The 22,641-nt window shown below is 38.6% G+C and overlaps 1 long non-coding RNA gene across 3 annotated transcripts in view; it reads left to right on the top strand.

The window, feature by feature from the left end:
• LOC146063797 (uncharacterized) overlaps positions 1-22,641 on the top strand; it is a 50,998-nt gene that overhangs the window by 15,664 nt on the left and 12,693 nt on the right. For all 3 annotated transcript variants that reach the window (XR_014471678.1, XR_014471677.1, XR_014471676.1), the window contains exon 4: positions 13,056-13,269. This is a non-coding gene — a long non-coding RNA (uncharacterized LOC146063797). The remainder of the gene's footprint in view (positions 1-13,055; positions 13,270-22,641) is intronic.

The raw sequence follows: 22,641 nt of genomic DNA, 5'->3' as shown, positions 1-22,641 counted from the left end.
CGGTGGTTTCAGTCCTATGTCCAGCTCTGTTTTACAGAATATCCAAAGGGTTGTATGATTTTTTTGATCATGGAACCAACATGTATTATGGTGTTATTCTTTATGCTGCCTCCTTGGCGGTTTCAGTCCTATGTCCTGCTCGGTTTTTCTTAATATCCAAGGGTTGTATGATTATTTTGATCATAAAACCAAAAGTATGACATCATGTATTATGGTGTTATGCTTTAAGCTGCCTCCTCGGTGGTTTCAGTCCTATTTCCAGCTGGGTTTTGCTTAATATCCAAGGGTTGTATGATTATTTTGATCATAAAACCAAAAGTATGACATCATGCATTATGGTGTAATACTGTAAGCTGTTTCTCTGGCAGTTTGGGTCCTGTTATCAGCTATTATTTAATATGCAAATAGTTTCTAATTTTGGGTGTAATCTATTATCAGCATCACTAATTCTGTTGGTATAGCTGCGTACTGTGTGATGCTTTGGCGTACGGCACCTACGACTTGGCATTATACAGTTTTGTGCTTTACTGATGATGTTGGTCCCAGATCCTGTTGCGTTTCCATTGATCTTCTAATGGATAACACCCAGTAATACAAACTATTTTCATTGTCCCTAAAAACCATAAATATGGCATCATGCAGTGCCGTAAGGTGCAGCATTGTGCTGTATTGTTCTAGTGGTTTCAGTCCTATGTCCAGCTAGGTTTTGCTTAATATCCAAGGGTTGTATGATTATTTTGATCATGGAACCAAAAGTATGACATCATGTATTATGGTGTTATTCTTTAAGCTGCCTCCTTGGCGGTTTCAGTCCTATGTCCAGGTAGGTTTTGCTTAAAATCCAAAGGGTTGTATGATTATTTTGATCATGGAACCAACATGTATTATTGTGTTATTCTTTAAGCTGCCTCCTTGGTGGTTTCAGTCCTATGTCCAGCTCGGTTTTACAGAATATCCAAAGGGTTGTATGATTTTTTTGATCATGGAACCAAAAGTATGACATCATGTATTATGGTGTTATGCTTTAAGCTGCCTCCTCGGTGGTTTCAGTCCTATTTCCAGCTGGGTTTTGCTTAATATCCAATGGTTGTATGATTATTTTGATCATAAAACCAAAAGTATGACATCATGCATTATGGTGTAATACTGTAAGCTGTCTCTCTGGCAGTTTGGGTCCTGTTATCAGCTATTATTTAATATGCAAATAGTTTCTAATTTTGGGTGTAATCTATTATCAGCATCGCTTACTCCGTTGGTATAGCTGCGTACTGTGTGATGCTTTGGCGTACGGCACCTACGACTTGGCATTATACAGTTTTGTGCTTTACTGATGTTGGTCCCAGATCCTGTTGCGTTTCCGTTGATCTTCTAATGGATAACACCCAGTAATACAAACTATTTTCATTGTCCCTAAAAACCATAAATATGGCATCATGCAGTGCCGTAAGGTGCAGCATTGTGCTGTATTGTTCTAGTGGTTTCAGTCCTATGTCCAGCTAGGTTTGCTTAATATCCAAGGGTTGTATGATTATTTTGATCATGGAACCAAAAGTATGACATCATGTATTATGGTGTTATTTTTTAAGCTGCCTCCTTGGCGGTTTCAGTCCTCTGTCCAGCTAGGTTTTGCTTAAAATCCAAAGGGTTGTATGATTATTTTGATCATGGAACCAACATGTATTATTGTGTTATTCTTTAAGCTGCCTCCTCGGTGGTTTCAGTCCTATGTCCAGCTCTGTTTTACAGAATATCCAAAGGGTTGTATGATTTTTTTGATCATGGAACCAAAACTATGACATCATGTATTATGGTGTTATTCTTTAAGCTGCCTCCTTGGCGGTTTCAGTCCTATGTCCAGCTCGGTTTTTCTTAATATCCAAGGGTTGTATGATTATTTTGATCATAAAACCAAAAGTATGACATCATGTATTATGGTGTTATTCTTTAAGTTGCCTCCTTGGCGGTTTCAGTCCTATGTCCAGCTAGGTTTTGCTTAATATCCAAGGGTTGTATGATTATTTTGATCATGGAACCAAAAGTATGACATCATGGTGTTATGCTTTAAGCTGTCTCTCTGGCAGTTTTGGTCCTGTTATCAGCTATTATTTAATATGCAAATAGTTTCTAATTTTGGGTGTAATCTATTATCAGCATCACTAATTCCGTTGGTATAGCTGCGTACTGTGTGATGCTTTGGCGTACGGCACCTACGACTTGGCATTATACAGTTTTGTGCTTTACTGATGATGTTGGTCCCCAGATCCTGTTGCATTTCCGTTGATCTCCTAATGGATAACACCCAGTAATAAAAACTATTTTCAGTGTCCCTAAAAACAATCAATATGGCATCATGCAGTGCCGTAAGGTGCAGCATTGTGCTGTATTGTTCTAGTGGTTTCAGTCCTATGTCCAGCTCGGTTTTTCAGAATATCCAAAGGGTTGTATGATTTTTTTGATCATGGAACCAAAACTATGACATCATGTATTATGGTGTTATTCTTTAAGCTGCCTCCTTGGCGGTTTCAGTCCTATGTCCAGCTAGGTTTTGCTTAAAATCCATAGGGTTGTATGATTATTTTGATCATGGAACCAACATGTATTATTATGTTATTCTTTAAGCTGCCTCCTTGGTGGTTTCAGTCCTATGTCCAGCTAGGTTTTTCAGAATATCCAAAGGGTTGTATGATTTTTTTGATCATGAAACCAAAAGTATGACATCATGTATTATGGTGTTATTCTTTATGCTGCCTCCTTGGCGGTTTCAGTCCTATGTCCAGCTCGGTTTTTCTTAATATCCAAGGGTTGTATGATTATTTTGATCATGAAACCAAAAGTATGACATTATGTATTATGGTGTTATGCTTTAAGCTGTCTCTCTGGCAGTTTTGGTCCTGTTATCAGCTATTATTTAATATGCAAATAGTTTCTAATTTTGGGTGTAATCTATTATCAGCATCGCTAATTCCGTTGGTATAGCTGCGTACTGTGTGATGCTTTGGCGTACGGCACCTACGACTTGGCATTATACAGTTTTGTGCTTTACTGATGATGTTGGTCCCAGATCCTGTTGCGTTTCCGTTGATCTCCTAATGGATAACACCCAGTAATAAAAACTATTTTCAGTGTCCCTAAAAACAATCAATATGGCATCATGCAGTGCCGTAAGGTGCAGCATTGTGCTGTATTGTTCTAGTGGTTTCAGTCCTATGTCCAGCTAGGTTTTTCAGAATATCCAAAGGGTTGTATGATTTTTTTGATCATGGAACCAAAAGTATGACATCATGCATAATGGGGTTGTTCTATAAGATTCCTACTCGGTGGTTTCAGTTCTATGTCCAGCTTGGTTTTTCAGAATATCCAAAGGGTTGTATGATTTTTTTGATCATGGAACCAAAAGTATGACATCATGTATTATGGTGTTATGCTTTAAGCTGCCTCCTCGGTGGTTTCAGTCCTATTTCCAGCTGGGTTTTGCTTAATATCCAATGGTTGTATGATTATTTTGATCATAAAACCAAAAGTATGACATCATGCATTATGGTGTAATACTGTAAGCTGTCTCTCTGGCAGTTTGGGTCCTGTTATCAGCTATTATTTAATATGCAAATAGTTTCTAATTTTGGGTGTAATCTATTATCAGCATCGCGAATTCCGTTGGTATAGCTGCGTACTGTGTGATGCTTTGGCGTACGGCACCTACGACTTGGCATTATACAGTTTTGTGCTTTACTGATGTTGGTTCCAGATCCTGTTGCGTTTCCGTTGATCTTCTAATGGATAACACCCAGTAATACAAACTATTTTCATTGTCCCTGAAAACCATAAATATGGCATCATGCAGTGCCGTAAGGTGCAGCATTGTGCTGTATTGTTCTAGTGGTTTCAGTCCTATGTCCAGCTAGGTTTGCTTAATATCCAAGGGTTGTATGATTATTTTGATCATGGAACCAAAAGTATGACATCATGTATTATGGTGCTATTTTTTAAGCTGCCTCCTTGGCGGTTTCAGTCCTCTGTCCAGCTAGGTTTTGCTTAAAATCCAAAGGGTTGTATGATTATTTTGATCATGGAACCAACATGTATTATTGTGTTATTCTTTAAGCTGCCTCCTCGGTGGTTTCAGTCCTATGTCCAGCTCTGTTTTACAGAATATCCAAAGGGTTGTATGATTTTTTTGATCATGGAACCAAAACTATGACATCATGTATTATGGTGTTATTCTTTAAGCTGCCTCCTTGGCGGTTTCAGTCCTATGTCCAGCTCGGTTTTTCTTAATATCCAAGGGTTGTATGATTATTTTGATCATAAAACCAAAAGTATGACATCATGTATTATGGTGTTATTCTTTAAGTTGCCTCCTTGGCGGTTTCAGTCCTATGTCCAGCTAGGTTTTGCTTAATATCCAAGGGTTGTATGATTATTTTGATCATGGAACCAAAAGTATGACATCATGGTGTTATGCTTTAAGCTGTCTCTCTGGCAGTTTTGGTCCTGTTATCAGCTATTATTTAATATGCAAATAGTTTCTAATTTTGGGTGTAATCTATTATCAGCATCACTAATTCCGTTGGTATAGCTGCGTACTGTGTGATGCTTTGGCGTACGGCACCTACGACTTGGCATTATACAGTTTTGTGCTTTACTGATGATGTTGGTCCCCAGATCCTGTTGCATTTCCGTTGATCTCCTAATGGATAACACCCAGTAATAAAAACTATTTTCAGTGTCCCTAAAAACAATCAATATGGCATCATGCTGTGCCGTAAGGTGCAGCATTGTGCTGTATTGTTCTAGTGGTTTCAGTCCTATGTCCAGCTCGGTTTTTCAGAATATCCAAAGGGTTGTATGATTTTTTTGATCATGGAACCAAAACTATGACATCATGTATTATGGTGTTATTCTTTAAGCTGCCTCCTTGGCGGTTTCAGTCCTATGTCCAGCTCGGTTTTTCTTAATATCCAAGGGTTGTATGATTATTTTGATCATAAAACCAAAAGTATGACATCATGCATTATGGTGTAATACTGTAAGCTGTCTCTCTGGCAGTTTGGGTCCTGTTATCAGCTATTATTTAATATGCAAATAGTTTCTAATTTTGGGTGTAATCTATTATCAGCATCACTAATTCCGTTGGTATAGCTGCGTACTGTGTGATGCTTTGGCGTACGGCACCTACGACTTGGCATTATACAGTTTTGTGCTTTACTGATGATGTTGGTCCCAGATCCTGTTGCGTTTCCGTTGATCTCCTAATGGATAACACCCTGTAATAAAAACTATTTTCAGTGTCCCTAAAAACAATCAATATGGCATCATGCAGTGCCGTAAGGTGCAGCATTGTGCTGTATTGTTCTAGTGGTTTCAGTCCTATGTCCAGCTCGGTTTTTCAGAATATCCAAAGGGTTGTATGATTTTTTTGATCATGGAACCAAAACTATGACATCATGTATTATGGTGTTATTCTTTAAGCTGCCTCCTTGGCGGTTTCAGTCCTATGTCCAGCTCGGTTTTTCTTAATATCCAAGGGTTGTATGATTATTTTGATCATAAAACCAAAAGTATGACATCATGCATTATGGTGTAATACTGTAAGCTGTCTCTCTGGCAGTTTGGGTCCTGTTATCAGCTATTATTTAATATGCAAATAGTTTCTAATTTTGGGTGTAATCTATTATCAGCATCACTAATTCCGTTGGTATAGCTGCGTACTGTGTGATGCTTTGGCGTACGGCACCTACGACTTGGCATTATACAGTTTTGTGCTTTACTGATGATGTTGGTCCCAGATCCTGTTGCGTTTCCGTTGATCTCCTAATGGATAACACCCAGTAATACAAACTATTTTCATTGTCCCTAAAAACCATAAATATGGCATCATGCAGTGCCGTAAGGTGCAGCATTGTGCTGTATTGTTCTAGTGGTTTCAGTCTTATGTCCAGCTAGGTTTTGCTTAAAATCCAAGGGTTGTATGATTATTTTGATCATGGAACCAAAAGTATGACATCATGTATTATGGTGTTATTTTTTAAGCTGCCTCCTTGGCGGTTTCAGTCCTATGTCCAGCTAGGTTTTGCTTAAAATCCATAGGGTTGTATGATTATTTTGATCATGGAACCAACATGTATTATTGTGTTATTCTTTAAGCTGCCTCCTTGGTGGTTTCAGTCCTATGTCCAGCTAGGTTTTTCAGAATATCCAAAGGGTTGTATGATTATTTTGATCATGAAACCAAAAGTATGACATCATGTATTATGGTGTTATGCTTTAAGCTGTCTCTCTGGCAGTTTTGGTCCTGTTATCAGCTATTATTTAATATGCAAATAGTTTCTAATTTTGGGTGTAATCTATTATCAGCATCGCTAATTCCGTTGGTATAGCTGCGTACTGTGTGATGCTTTAGCGTACGGCACCTACGACTTGGCATTATACAGTTTTGTGCTTTACTGATGATGTTGGTCCCAGATCCTGTTGCGTTTCCGTTGATCTCCTAATGGATAACACCCAGTAATAAAAACTATTTTCAGTGTCCCTAAAAACAATCAATATGGCATCATGCAGTGCCGTAAGGTGCAGCATTGTGCTGTATTGTTCTAGTGGTTTCAGTCCTATGTCCAGCTAGGTTTTTCAGAATATCCAAAGGGTTGTATGATTTTTTTGATCATGGAACCAAAAGTATGACATCATGCATTATGGGGTTGTTCTTTAAGATTCCTACTCGGTGGTTTCAGTTCTATGTCCAGCTCGGTTTTTCAGAATATCCAAAGGGTTGTATGATTTTTTTGATCATGGAACCAAAAGTATGACATCATGTATTTTGGTGTTATGCTTTAAGCTGCCTCCTCGGTGGTTTCAGTCCTATTTCCAGCTGGGTTTTGCTTAATATCCAATGGTTGTATGATTATTTTGATCATAAAACCAAAAGTATGACATCATGCATTATGGTGTAATACTGTAAGCTGTCTCTCTGGCAGTTTGGGTCCTGTTATCAGCTATTATTTAATATGCAAATAGTTTCTAATTTTGGGTGTAATCTATTATCAGCATCGCTAATTCCGTTGGTATAGCTGCGTACTGTGTGATGCTTTGGCGTACGGCACCTACGACTTGGCATTATACAGTTTTGTGCTTTACTGATGATGTTGGTCCCAGATCCTGTTGCGTTTCCGTTGATCTTCTAATGGATAACACCCAGTAATACAAACTATTTTCATTGTCCCTAAAAACCATAAATATGGCATCATGCAGTGCCGTAAGGTGCAGCATTGTGCTGTATTGTTCTAGTGGTTTCAGTCCTATGTCCAGCTAGGTTTGCTTAATAGCCAAGGGTTGTATGATTATTTTGATCATGGAACCAAAAGTATGACATCATGTATTATGGTGCTATTTTTTAAGCTGCCTCCTTGACGGTTTCAGTCCTCTGTCCAGCTAGGTTTTGCTTAAAATCCAAAGGGTTGTATGATTATTTTGATCATGGAACCAACATGTATTATTGTGTTATTCTTTAAGCTGCCTCCTCGGTGGTTTCAGTCCTATGTCCAGCTCTGTTTTACAGAATATCCAAAGGGTTGTATGATTTTTTTGATCATGGAACCAAAACTATGACATCATGTATTATGGTGTTATTCTTTAAACTGCCTCCTTGACGGTTTCAGTCCTATGTCCGGCTCGGTTTTTCTTAATATCCAAGGGTTATATGATTATTTTGATCATAAAACCAAAAGTATGACATCATGTATTATGGTGTTATTCTTTAAGCTGCCTCCTCGGTGGTTTCAGTCCTATGTCCAGCTCTGTTTTACAGAATATCCAAAGGGTTGTATGATTATTTTGATCATGGAACCAAAAGTATGACATCATGATTTATGGTGTTATTCTTTATGCTGCCTCCTTGGCGGTTTCAGTCCTATGTCCAGCTCGGTTTTTCTCAATATCCAAGGGTTGTATGATTATTTTGATCATGGAACCAAAAGTATGACATCATGTATTATGGTGTTATTCTTTAAGCTGCCTCCTTGGCGGTTTCAGTCCTATGTCCAGCTAGGTTTTGCTTAATATCCAAAGGGTTGTATGATTATTTTGATCAGGAAACCAAAAGTATGACATCATGTATTATGGTGTTATGCTTTAAGCTGTCTCTCTGGCAGTTTTGGTCCTGTTATCAGCTATTATTTAATATGCAAATAGTTTCTAATTTTGGGTGTAATCTATTATCAGCATCTCTAATTCCGTTGGTATAGCTGCGTACTGTGTGATGCTTTGGCGTACGGCACCTACGACTTGGCATTATACAGTTTTGTGCTTTACTGATGATGTTGGTCCCAGATCCTGTTGCGTTTCTGTTGATCTCCTAATGGATAACACCCAGCAATACAAACTATTTTCATTGTCCCTAAAAACCATAAATATGGCATCATGCAGTGCCGTAACTTGCAGCATTGTGCTGTATTGTTCTAGTGGTTTCAGTCCTATGTCCAGCTAGGTTTTGCTTAATATCCAAGGGTTGTATGATTATTTTGATCATGGAACCAAAAGTATGACATCATGTATTATTGTGTTATTCTTTAAGCTGCCTCCTTGGTGGTTTCAGTCCTATGTCTAGCTTGGTTTTACAGAATATCCAAAGGGTTGTATGATTTTTTTGATCATGGAACCAAAAGTATGACATCATGTATTATGGTGTTATGCTTTAAGCTGCCTCCTCTGTGGTTTCAGTCCTATTTCCAGCTGGGTTTTGCTTAATATCCAATGGTTGTATGATTTTTTTGATCATAAAACCAAAAGTATGACATCATGCATTATGGTGTAATACTGTAAGCTGTCTCTCTGGCAGTTTGGGTCCTGTTATCAGCTATTATTTAATATGCAAATAGTTTCTAATTTTGGGTGTAATCTATTATCAGCATCGCTAATTCCGTTGGTATAGCTGCGTACTGTGTGATGCTTTGGCGTACGGCACCTACGACTTGGCATTATACAGTTTTGTGCTTTACTGATGTTGGTCCCAGATCCTGTTGCGTTTCCGTTGATCTTCTAATGGATAACACCCAGTAATACAAACTATTTTCATTGTCCCTAAAAACCATAAATATGGCATCATGCAGTGCCGTAAGGTGCAGCATTGTGCTGTATTGTTCTAGTGGTTTCAGTCCTATGTCCAGCTAGGTTTGCTTAATATCCAAGGGTTGTATGATTATTTTGATCATGGAACCAAAAGTATGACATCATGTATTATGGTGCTATTTTTTAAGCTGCCTCCTTGGCGGTTTCAGTCCTCTGTCCAGCTAGGTTTTGCTTAAAATCCAAAGGGTTGTATGATTATTTTGATCATGGAACCAACATGTATTATTGTGTTATTCTTTAAGCTGCCTCCTTGGTGGTTTCAGTCCTATGTCCAGCTCTGTTTTACAGAATATCCAAAGGGTTGTATGATTATTTTGATCATGGAACCAAAAGTATGACATCATGTATTATGGTGTTATTCTTTAAGCTGCCTCCTTGGCGGTTTCAGTCCTATGTCCTGCTCGGTTTTTCTTAATATCCAAGGGTTGTATGATTATTTTGATCATGGAACCAAAAGTATGACATCATGTATTATGGTGTTATTCTTTGGGCAGTATTCAATGAGAAAATTCTCTGTGCATGGAGAGCGTTTTATTTCGCTCTTCATACACTCTCCGTGTTTTTGCGGAGATTCTCCATGTTTGGAGATTCTCCGTCACGGCACTTTATCCAATATTCAATGTGGCTGATGCTCGCCGCCACTCGCGGCGAGTCTTAACCCCTGCAGCGGACGAGCGTCCGCAGCAGGGAGCTTTCAGGGAGCCGGGGGACGGAAGCAGCCAGAGAGATTAAAGTCTCCCTGGCTGCTCCAGAGGAATGTGGTGGGAAGGGGGGCTCCCCAGGACCCAGGCAGCACAGGCTGCCCCCCCCCCCCTATAGCCAGCGGGGGACCCAGTATTCACTGCACCCGATCGTGCATATTAACGATCGGGTGCAGTGAATATCTAATGAGCTGCTCGAGCGCTCCGGCCACCTGCTGGCTGCACTGTGTAAAAAAAATCGGTACTTATGTAGTATCTGGGCTGCCGATTTTTTGATTGTATGCCTTAAGTTAAGGCATACAATCAGATGCGATGCGATGCGATATCGCATCGCATCGCATCCGATATCGGATGCGATATCGGATGCGATGACCCGATTTTTCCATAGGAATCAATGTTAAAATGATTCCTATGGAAAAAGGGGTCCTTTTCATACCCCTACTATCCAAGTGGGCATGGAGTTGGATATAAACCTGTGGCGAGCGTAGCGAGCCACCGAGCCCGAAGCGTGGCGAGCGAAGCGAGCCCCGCGAGGGGACGGTATTCGTCCCCTCGCGGGGCTCGCTTCGCTCGCCACGCTTCGGGCTCGGTGGCTCGCTACGCTCGCCACAGGTTTATATCCAACTCCATGCCCACTTGGATAGTAGGGGTATGAAAAGGACCCCTTTTTCCCATTGAATTCCATGTTAAAATGGACTCAGTCCATTTTAACATTGATTCCTATGGAAAAATCGGGTCATCGCATCGCATCGCATCGCATCGCATCGATGGTCGCATGCGATGCGATGCGATGTGCCCGATTCGACCCGATTTAGAAATCGGCAGCCCAGATACTACATAAGTACCAAAAAATCAAAAAAAATATATTTTTTAAAATTAAATATATATTCATGTGCTATAAGCACATGAATAAAAATAACATGCCCCTTCACAGAAAAAAAAAACCTGATTTTTTTACACCAAAATTAAAAAAAAAAATTTTAGTTTAAAAGTTCACATTCCAGCTCCCCATCAAAAGATGGAGAATTGCTACACGGAGAGACACGGAGAAAATCACTTAGAAAGATGGAGAATATTTCACATTGAATAGGGTTGCTCGCTTTTGGAGAGCAAAATGCTCCGTCCAAGGCGAAAAAAGCAAAAATCCTCCATAAAACACAGAGAATTTTCTCATTGAATACTGCCCTTTAAGCTGCCTCCTTGGCGGTTTCAGTCCTATGTCCAGCTAGGTTTTGCTTAATATCCAAAGGGTTGTATGATTATTTTGATCATGAAACCAAAGTATGACATCATGTATTATGGTGTTATGCTTTAAGCTGTCTCTCTGGCAGTTTGGGTCCTGTTATCAGCTATTATTTAATATGCAAATAGTTTCTAATTTTGGGTGTAATCTATTATCAGCATTGCTAATTCCATTGGTATAGGTGCGTACTGTGTGATGCTTTGGCGTACGGCACCTACGACTTGGCATTATACAGTTTTGTGCTTTACTGATGATGTTGGTCCCAGATCCTGTTGCGTTTCCCTTGATCTCCTAATGGATAACACCTAGTAATAAAAAGTATTTTCAGTGTCCCTAAAAACAATCAATATGGCATCATGCAGTGCCGTAAGGTGCAGCATTGTGCTGTTTTGTTTTAGTGGTTTCAGTCCTATGTCCAGCTAGGTTTTTCAGAATATCCAAAGGGTTGTATGATTATTTTGATCATGGAACCAAAAGTATGACATCATGTATTATGGTGCTATGTTTTAAAGCTTCCTCCTTGGTGGTTTCAGTCCTATGTCCAGCTGGGTTTTTCTTAATATCCAAAGGGTTGTATGATTATTTTGATCATGAAACCAAAGTATGACATCATGTATTATGGTGTTATGCTTTAAGCTGTCTCTCTGGCAGTTTGGGTCCTGTTATCAGCTATTATTTAATATGCAAATAGTTTCTAATTTTGGGTGTAATCTATTATCAGCATCGCTAATTCCGTTGGTATAGCTGCGTACTGTGTGATGCTTTGGCGTACGGCACCTATGACTTGGCATTATACAGTTTTGTGCTTTACTGATGATGTTGGTCCCAGATCCTGTTGCATTTCTGTTGATCTTCTAATGGATAACACCCAGTAATACAAACTATTTTCATTGTCCCTAAAAACCATAAATATGGCATCATGCAGTGCCGTAAGGTGCAGCATTGTGCTGTATTGTTCTAGTGGTTTCAGTCCTATGTCCAGCTAGGTTTTGCTTAATATCCAAGGGTTGTATGATTATTTTGATCATGGAACCAAAAGTATGACATCATGTATTATGGTGTTATTCTTTAAGCTGCCTCCTTGGTGGTTTCAGTCCTATGTCCAGTTCAGTTTTTCTTAATATCCAAGGGTTGTATGATTATTTTGATAATGGAACCAAACGTATGACATCATGTATTCTGATGCTATTCTTTAAGCTGCCTCCTTGGCGGTTTCAGTCCTATGTCCAGCTAGGTTTTGCTTACAATCCAAAGGGTTGTATGATTATTTTGATCATGGAACCAACGTGTGTTATGGTGTTATTCTTTAAGCTGCCTCCTTAGCGGTTTCAGTCCTATGTCCAGCTTGGTTTTTCAGAATATCCAAAGGGTTGTATGATTATTTTGATCATAAAACCAAAAGTATGACATCATGCATTATGGTGTAATACTGTAAGCTGCCTCTGGCATTTTGGGTCCTTTTATCCGCTTTTATTTAATTTGCAAATAGTTTCTAATTTTGGGAGTAATCTAATATCAGCATCTATTATCAGTAATCTATTTTCAGAACAGGGGATCTTCCCTGACAGCATTGATCAGGAGATCTTCCCCTGCAGAACGAGACAGACTTAACAAGTAGTCTGGCTCGTTCTACCGAGGATGACCAGGAAGATGAGATCCCAGCTGATTCTTGCGACCACGCCCCCTTCTCATATTGCTGCAGGGGGACATTGAATTACGCATGCAAATTCTCGGTCAAGCAGACAAAGAACGGGACAGTGCCAGCTTGACACCCGTGACCCAACATTGAATACCCCCTTAGTTTCTCTGCTTTAGTATCTTAATTGTATTTATTTTTTTCCTTTCTAAAACTATGTGGTGTGCTGTATTGTTTCCGTGGGAAGTATGGTGCTCTCCTGGTGTCCTTTAGACATGGTGGTTTGCCAATCGAGATTTTCAGTACTAGTAAACTCTCTAAACCTTATAACTCTTCTCTCCTCTTCTCACTACAGCAGCTACTATATTGAATATTTTACGTTTTTGGGTACCTGAAAGAAAATGTCTTTATCCACTGGCAAAGTTCCAAGAGGATGGCAATGTCTACCAACCCTGAAGATATTATAGATGGCTTTGTGGTGGATATTAAACAGGCATCGGAGTAAAATGCTGCAGACAATTAAGACTCTGAAGCTGATGGAAGAGATGTTTATGGACTCCAATACACAGGTAAATATCCTTTCTTCATTTTGCTTATTTATATCAACTTTTTCTCTGTAATTGATCCTTTTTTTTTTCATTTGCTCATTTAAATCCCTAATATTTTGAAATTCTGGGTTAAACCAGATTTCTGCCTCCCCACAACCATCAGTAGAGCATTATGTTTTGCTGTATGATCCAATTCCTAACGTTTTACCTCATTTTCATCTATTTTATTTAAATCCCTAATCATTTGAAATTCTGGGTTAAACCAGATTTCTGCCTCCCCACAACCATCAGTAGAGCATTATGTTGTGTAGTATGGTGCCGTGCGACATTGCATTATGCTGTATGGTTCCCATTCCTAACCTTCCACCTCATTTTCATCTATCCTGTTATTAAAATCTCTAATCCTTTAAAATTCTGGGTTAAACCAGATTTCTCCCTCCCACAACCATCAGTAGAGCATTGTTTTGCTGTATGATCCTATTCCTAATGTTCCACCTCATTTTCATCTATTCTTTTTTTAATTCCCTAATATTTTGAAATTCTGGGTTAAACCAGATTTCTCCCTCCCCACAACCATCAGTAGAGCATTATGTTTTTCTGTATGATCCTGTTTCTAATTAATCTACCCTTTATTTAATTACCTAATGTTTTGAAATTCTGGGTTAAACCAGATTTCTCCCTCCCCACAACCATCAGTAAAGCATCATGTTGTGTTGTATGGTGCCGTGCGACATTGCAGAATGCTGTATGGTTTCCATTCCTAAAGTTCCACCTCATTTTCTTCTATCCTGTTATTAAAATCCCTAATCATTTGAAATTCTGGGTTAAACCAGATTTCTCCCTCCCACAACCATCAGTAGAGCATTACGTTTTGCTGTATGATCCTGTTCCTAACGTTCCACCTCATTTTGATCTACCCTTTATTTAATTCCCTAATATTTTGAAATTCTGGGTTAAACCAGATTTCTCCCTCCCACAACCATCAGTAGAGCATTATGTTTTGCTGTATGATCCTGTTCCTAACGTTCCACCTCATTTTCATCTACCCTTTATTTAGTTCCCTAATATTTTGAAATTCTGGGTTAAACCAGATTTCTGCCTCCCCACAACCATCAGTAAAGCATCATGTTGTGTTGTATGGTGCCGTACGACATTGCATTATGCTGTATGGTTTCCATTCCTAACGTTCCACCTCATTTTCATCTATCCTGTTATTAAAATCCCTAATCATTTGAAATTCTGGGTTAAACCAGATTTCTCCCTCCCCACAACCATCAGTAGAGCATTATGTTTTGCTGTATGATCCCATTCCTAACGCTCCACCTCATTTTCATCTATTTTGTTAATTCCCTAATATTTTTAATTTCTGGGTTAAACCAGATTTCGCCCTCCCCACAACCATCAGTAGAGCATTATGTTGTGTTGTATGGTGCCGTGCGACATTGCATTATGCTGTATGGTTTCCATTCCTAACGTTCCACCTCATTTTCAACTACCCTTTATTTAATTCCCTAACATTTTGAAATTCTGGGTTAAGCCAGATTTCTACCTCCCCACAACCATCAGTAGAGCATTGTTTTGCTGTATGATCCCACTCCTAACGCTCCACCTCATTATCATCTATTCTTTATTAAAATCACTAAAAATTTGAAATTCTGGGTTAAACCAGATTTCTGCCTCCCCACGACCATCAGTAGAGCATTACGTTTTGCTGTATGATCCCATTCCTAACGTTCCACCTCATTTTCATCTATCCTTTATTTAAATCTCTAATATTTTGAAATTCTGGGTTAAACCAGATTTCTCCCTCCCACAACCATCAGTAGAGCATTATGTTCTGCTGTATGATCCCATTCCTAACGTTCCATTTCATTTTCAACTATCCTTTATTTAAATCCCTAATATTTTGAAATTCTGGGTTAAACCAGATTTCTCCCTCCCACAACCATCAGTAGAACATTGTTTTGCTGTATGATCCTATTCCTAATGTTCCACCTCATTTTCATCTATTCTTTTTTTAATTCCTTAATATTTTTAAATTCTGGGTTAAACCAGATTTCTCCCTCCCCACAACCATCAGTAGAGCATTATGTTTTTCTGTATGATCCTGTTCCTAATTCATCTACCCTTTATTTAATTCCCTAATGTTTTGAAATTCTGGGTTAAACCAGATTTCTCCCTCCCCACAACCATCAGTAGAGCATTGTTTTGCTGTATGATCCCATTCCTAACGTTGCACCTCATTTTCATCTATCCTTTATTTAAATCCCTAATATTTTGAAATTCTGGGTTAAACCAGATTTCTCCCTCCCACAACCATCAGTAGAGCATTATGTTGTGTTGTATGGTGCCGTGCGACATTGCATTATGCTGTATGGTTTCCATTACTAACGTTCCACCTCATTTTCATCTATCCTTTTTTTTAAAACCCTACTATTTTGAAATTCTGGATTAAACCAGGTTTCCACCTCCCCATGACTATCAGTAGAGAATTATGTTTTGCTGCATGATCCCATTCCTAACGTTCCACCTCATTTTCATCTACCCTTTATTTAATTCCCTAATATTTTGAAATTCTGGGTTAAACCAGATTCCTCCCTCCCCACAACCATCAGTAGAGCATTGTTTTGCTGTATGATCCTGTTCCTAACGTTGCACCTCATTTTCATCTACCCTTTATTTAATTCCCTAATATTTTGAAATTCTGGGTTAAACCAGATTTCTGCCTCCCCACAACCATCAGTAAAGCATCATGTTGTGTTGTATGGTGCCGTGCGACATTGCATTATGCTGTATGGTTTCCATTCCTAACGTTCCACCTCATTTTCATCTATCCTGTTATTAAAATCCCTAATCATTTGAAATTCTGGGTTAAACCAGATTTCTCCCTCCCCACAACCATCAGTAGAGCATTATGTTTTGCTGGCTGATCCTGTTCCTAAATTCCACCTCATTTTCATCTACCCTTTATTTAATTCCCTAATATTTTGAAATTCTGGGTTAAACCAGGTTTCCACCTCCCCATGACTATCAGTAGAGCATTATGTTTTGCTGCATGATCCCATTCCTAACGTTCCACCTCATTTTCATCTATCCTTTATTTAAAGCCCTAATATTTTGAACTTCTGGGTTAAACCAGATTTCTCCCTCCCACAACCATCGGTAGAGCATTATGTTTTGCTGTATGATCCTGTTCCTAACGTTCCACCTCATTTTCATCTACCCTTTATTTAATTCCCTAATATTTTGAAATTCTGGGTTAAACCAAATTCCTCCCTCCCCACAACCATCAGTAGAGCATTGTTTTGCTGTATGATCCCATTCCTAACTTTGCACCTCATTTTCATCTATCCTTTATTTAAATCCCTTATATTTTGAAATTCTGGGTTAAACCAGATTTCTCCTTCCCCACAACCATCAGTAAAGCATCATGTTGTGTTGTATGGTGCCGTGCGACATTGCATTATGCTGTATGGTTTCCATTCCTAGCGTTCCACCTCATTTTCATCTATCCTGTTATTAAAATCCCTAATCATTTGAAATTCTGGGTTAAACCAGATTTCTCCCTCCCCACAACCATCAGTAGAGCATTATGTTTTGCTGTATGATCCTGTTCCTAACGTTCCACCTCATTTTCATCTACCCTTTATTTAATTCCCTAATATTTTGAAATTCTGGGTTAAACCAGGTTTCCACCTCCCCATGACTATCAGTAGAGCATTATGTTTTTCTGTATGATCCCATTCCTAACGCTCCACCTCCTTTTCATCTATCCTTTATTTAAAACCCTAATATTTTGAAATTCTGGGTTAAACCAGATTTCTCCCTCCCCACAACCATCAGTAGAGCATTGTTTTACTGTATGATCCCACTCCTAACGCTCCACCTCATTTTCATCTATTCTTTATTAAAATCACTAATAATTTGAAATTCTGGGTTAAACCAGGTTTCCACCTCCCCATGACTATCAGTAGAGCATTATGTTTTGCTGCATGATCCCATTACTAACGTTGCACCTCATTTTCATCTATCCTTTATTTAAATCCCTAATATTTTGAAATTCTGGGTTAAACCAGATTTCTCCCTCCCCACAACCATCAGTAGAGCATTGTTTTGCTGTATGATCCCATTCCTAATGTTGCACCTCAATTTCATCTACCCTTTATTTAATTCCCTAATATTTTGAAATTCTAGGTTAAACCAGATTTCTGCCTCCCCACAACCATCAGTAGAGCATTATGTTGTGTCGTATGGTGCCGTGCGACATTGCATTATGCTGTATGGTTTCCATTCTTAACGTTCCACCTCATTTTCATCTATCCTTTATTTAAATCCCTATTATTTTGAAATTCTGGGTTAAACCAGATTTCTCCCTCCCACAACCATCAGTAGAGCATTATGTTTTGCTGTATGATCCTGTTCCTAACGTTCCACCTCATTTTCATCTACCCTTTATTTAATTCCCTAATATTTTGAAATTCTGGGTTAAACCAGATTTCTCCCTCCCCACAACCATCAGTAGAGCATTGTTTTGCTGTATGATCCCATTCCTAACGTTGCACCTCATTTTCATCTATCCTTTATTTAAAACCCTAATATTTTGAAATTCTGGGTTAAACCAGATTTTTGCCTGCCCATGACCATCAGTAGAGCATTACGCTTTGCTGTATGATCCCATTCCTAACGTTCCACCTCATTTTCATCTATATTTTCTTTAAAACCCTACTATTTTGAAATTCTGGATTAAACCAGGTTTCCACCTCCCCATGACTATCAGTAGAGCATTATGTTTTGCTGCATGATCCCATTCCTAACGTTCCACCTCATTTTCATCTACCCTTTATTTAATTCCCTAATATTTTGAAATTCTGGGTTAAACCAGATTCCTCCCTCCCCACAACCATCAGTAGAGCATTGTTTTGCTGTATGATCCTGTTCCTAACGTTGCACCTCATTTTCATCTATCCTTTATTTAAATCCCTAATATTTTGAAATTCTGGGTTAAACCAGATTTCTGCCTCCCCACAACCATCAGTAAAGCATCATGTTGTGTTGTATGGTGCCGTGCGACATTGCATTATGCTGTATGGTTTCCATTCCTAACGTTCCACCTCATTTTCATCTATCCTGTTATTAAAATCCCTAATCATTTGAAATTCTGGGTTAAACCAGATTTCTCCCTCCCCACAACCATCAGTAGAGCATTATGTTTTGCTGTATGATCCTGTTCCTAACGTTCCACCTCATTTTCATCTACCCTTTATTTAATTCCCTAATATTTTGAAATTCTGGGTTAAACCAGATTTCTCCCTCCCCACAACCATCAGTAGAGCATTGTTTTGCTGTATGATCCTGTTCCTAACGTTGCACCTCATTTTCATCTATCCTTTATTTAAATCCCTAATATTTTGAAATTCTGGGTTAAACCAGATTTCTCCCTCCCCACAACCATCAGTAGAGCATTGTTTTGCTGTATGATCCTGTTCCTAACGTTGCACCTCATTTTCATCTATCCTTTATTTAAATCCCTAATATTTTGAAATTCTGGGTTAAACCAGATTTCTCCCTCCCCACAACCATCAGTAGAGCATTGTTTTACTGTATGATCCCACTCCTAACGCTCCACCTCATTTTCATCTATTCTTTATTAAAATCACTAATAATTTGAAATTCTGGGTTAAACCAGGTTTCCACCTCCCCATGACTATCAGTAGAGCATTATGTTTTGCTGCATGATCCCATTCCTAATGTTCCACCTCATTTTCATCTATCCTTTATTTAAATCCCTAATATTTTGAAATTCTGGGTTAAACCAGATTTCTCCCTCCCACAACCATCAGTAGAGCATTATGTTTTGCTGTATGATCCTGTTCCTAACGTTCCACCTCATTTTCATCTACCCTTTATTTAATTCCCTAATATTTTGAAATTCTGGGTTAAACCAGATTTCTCCCTTCCCACAACCATCAGTAGAGCATTATGTTCTGCTGTATGATCCCATTCCTAACGTTCCATTTCATTTTCAACTATCCTTTATTTAAATCCCTAATATTTTGAAATTCTGGGTTAAACCAGATTTCTCCCTTCCACAACCATCATTAGAGCATTACGTTTTGCTGTATGATCCTGTTCCTAACGTTCCACCTCATTTTCATCTACCCTTTATTTAATTCCCTAATATTTTGAAATTCTGGGTTAAACCAGGTTTCCGCCTCCCCACAACCATCAGTAGAGCATTATGTTGTGTCGTATGGTGCCGTGCGACATTGCATTATGCTGTATGGTTCCCATTCCTAACGTTCCACCTCATTTTCATCTATCCTTTTATTAAAATCCCTAATCATTTGAAATTCTGGGTTAAACCAGATTTCTCCCTCCCACAACCACCAGTAGAACATTGTTTTGCTGTATGATCCTATTCCTAATGTTCCACCTCATTTTCATCTATTCTTTTTTTTATTCCTTAATATTTTTAAATTCTGGGTTAAACCAGATTTCTCCCTCCCCACAACCATCAGTAGAGCATTATGTTTTTCTGTATGATCCTGTTCCTAATTCATCTACCCTTTATTTAATTCCCTAATGTTTTGAAATTCTGGGTTAAACCAGATTTCTCTCTCCCCACAACCATCAGTAGAGCATTGTTTTGCTGTATGATCCCATTCCTAACGTTGCACCTCATTTTCATCTATCCTTTATTTAAAACCCTAATATTTTGAAATTCTGGGTTAAACCAGATTTTTGCCTGCCCATGACCATCAGTAGAGCATTACGCTTTGCTGTATGATCCCATTCCTAACGTTCCACCTCATTTTCATCTATCCTTTATTTAAATCCCTAATATTTTGAAATTCTGGGTTAAACCAGATTTCTCCCTCCCACAACCATCAGTAGAGCATTATGTTTTGCTGTATGATCCTGTTCCTAACGTTCCACCTCATTTTCATCTACTTTTTATTTAATTCCCTAATATTTTGAAATTCTGGGTTAAACCAGATTCCTCCCTCTCCACAACCATCAGTATAGCATTGTTTTGCTGTATAATCCCATTCCTAACGTTGCACCTCATTTTCATCTATTTATTTAAATCCCTAATATTTTGAAATTCTGGGTTAAACCAGATTTCTCCCTCCCCACAACCATCAGTAGAGCATTATGTTGTGTTGTATGGTGCCGTGCGACATTGCATTATGCTGTATGGTTTCCATTCCTAACGTTCCACCTCATTTTCAACTACCCTTTATTTAATTCCCTAACATTTAGAAATTCTGGGTTAAGCCAGATTTCTACCTCCCCACAACCATCAGTAGAGCATTGTTTTGCTGTATGATCCCACTCCTAACGCTCCACCTCATTATCATCTATTCTTTATTAAAATCACTAAAAATTTGAAATTCTGGGTTAAACCAGATTTCTGCCTCCCCACGACCATCAGTAGAGCATTATGTTCTGCTGTATGATCCCATTCCTAACGTTCCATTTCATTTTCAACTATCCTTTATTTAAATCCCTAATATTTTGAAATTCTGGGTTAAACCAGATTTCTCCCTCCCACAACCATCAGTAGAACATTGTTTTGCTGTATGATCCTATTCCTAATGTTCCACCTCATTTTCATCTATTCTTTTTTTAATTCCTTAATATTTTTAAATTCTGGGTTAAACCAGATTTCTCCCTCCCCACAACCATCAGTAGAGCATTATGTTTTTCTGTATGATCCTGTTCCTAATTCATCTACCCTTTATTTAATTCCCTAATGTTTTGAAATTCTGGGTTAAACCAGATTTCTCCCTCCCCACAACCATCAGTAGAGCATTGTTTTGCTGTATGATCCCATTCCTAACGTTGCACCTCATTTTCATCTATCCTTTATTTAAATCCCTAATATTTTTAAATTCTGGGTTAAACCAGATTTCTCCCTCCCACAACCATCAGTAGAGCATTATGTTGTGTTGTATGGTGCCGTGCGACATTGCATTATGCTGTATGGTTTCCATTCCTAACGTTCCACCTCATTTTCATCTATCCTTTATTTAAAACCCTACTATTTTGAAATTCTGGATTAAACCAGGTTTCCACCTCCCCATGACTATCAGTAGAGCATTATGTTTTGCTGCATGATCCCATTCCTAACGTTGCACCTCATTTTCATCTATCCTTTATTTAAATCCCTAATATTTTGAACTTCTGGGTTAAACCAGATTTCTCCCTCCCCACAACCATCAGTAGAGCATTGTTTTGCTGTATGATCCCATTCCTAACTTTGCACCTCATTTTCATCTATCCTTTATTTAAATCCCTAATATTTTGAAATTCTGGGTTAAACCAGATTTCTCCCTCCCCACAACCATCAGTAAAGCATCATGTTGTGTTGTATGGTGCCGTGCGACATTGCATTATGCTGTATAGTTTCCATTCCTAACGTTCCACCTCATTTTCATCTATCCTGTTATTAAAATGCCTAATCATTTGAAATTCTGGGTTAAACCAGATTTCTCCCTCCCCACAACCATCAGTAGAGCATTATGTTTTGCTGTATGATCCTGTTCCTAAGTTCCACCTCCTTTTCATCTACCCTTTATTTAATTCCCTAATATTTTGAAATTCTGGGTTAAACCAGATTTCTCCCTCCCACAACCATCAGTAGAGCATTATGTTTTGCTGTATGATCCTGTTCCTAACGTTCCACCTCATTTTCATCTACCCTTTATTTAATTCCCTAATATTTTGAAATTCTGGGTTAAACCAGGTTTCCACCTCCCCATGACTATCAGTAGAGCATTATGTTTTTCTGTATGATCCCATTCCTAACGCTCCACCTCCTTTTCATCTATCCTTTATTTAAAACCCTAATATTTTGAAATTCTGGGTTAAACCAGATTTCTCCCTCCCCACAACCATCAGTAGAGCATTGTTTTACTGTATGATCCCACTCCTAACGCTCCACCTCATTTTCATCTCTTCTTTATTAAAATCACTAATAATTTGAAATTCTGGGTTAAACCAGGTTTCCACCTCCCCATGACTATCAGTAGAGCATTATGTTTTGCTGCATGATCCCATTCCTAACGTTGCACCTCATTTTCATCTATCCTTTATTTAAATCCCTAATATTTTGAAATTCTGGGTTAAACCAGATTTCTCCCTCCCCACAACCATCAGTAGAGCATTGTTTTGCTGTATGATCCCATTCCTAATGTTGCACCTCAATTTCATCTACCCTTTATTTAATTCCCTAATATTTTGAAATTCTAGGTTAAACCAGATTTCTGCCTCCCCACAACCATCAGTAGAGCATTATGTTGTGTCGTATGGTGCCGTGCGACATTGCATTATGCTGTATGGTTTCCATTCTTAACGTTCCACCTCATTTTCATCTATCCTTAATTTAAA

The sequence above is a fragment of the Crinia signifera genome, chromosome 3, assembly GCF_055691185.1.
Source record: "Crinia signifera chromosome 3, ASM5569118v1, whole genome shotgun sequence".
Lineage (NCBI taxonomy): Eukaryota > Metazoa > Chordata > Amphibia > Anura > Myobatrachidae > Crinia > Crinia signifera.
This window is presented reverse-complemented; position numbering and strand designations above follow the sequence as displayed.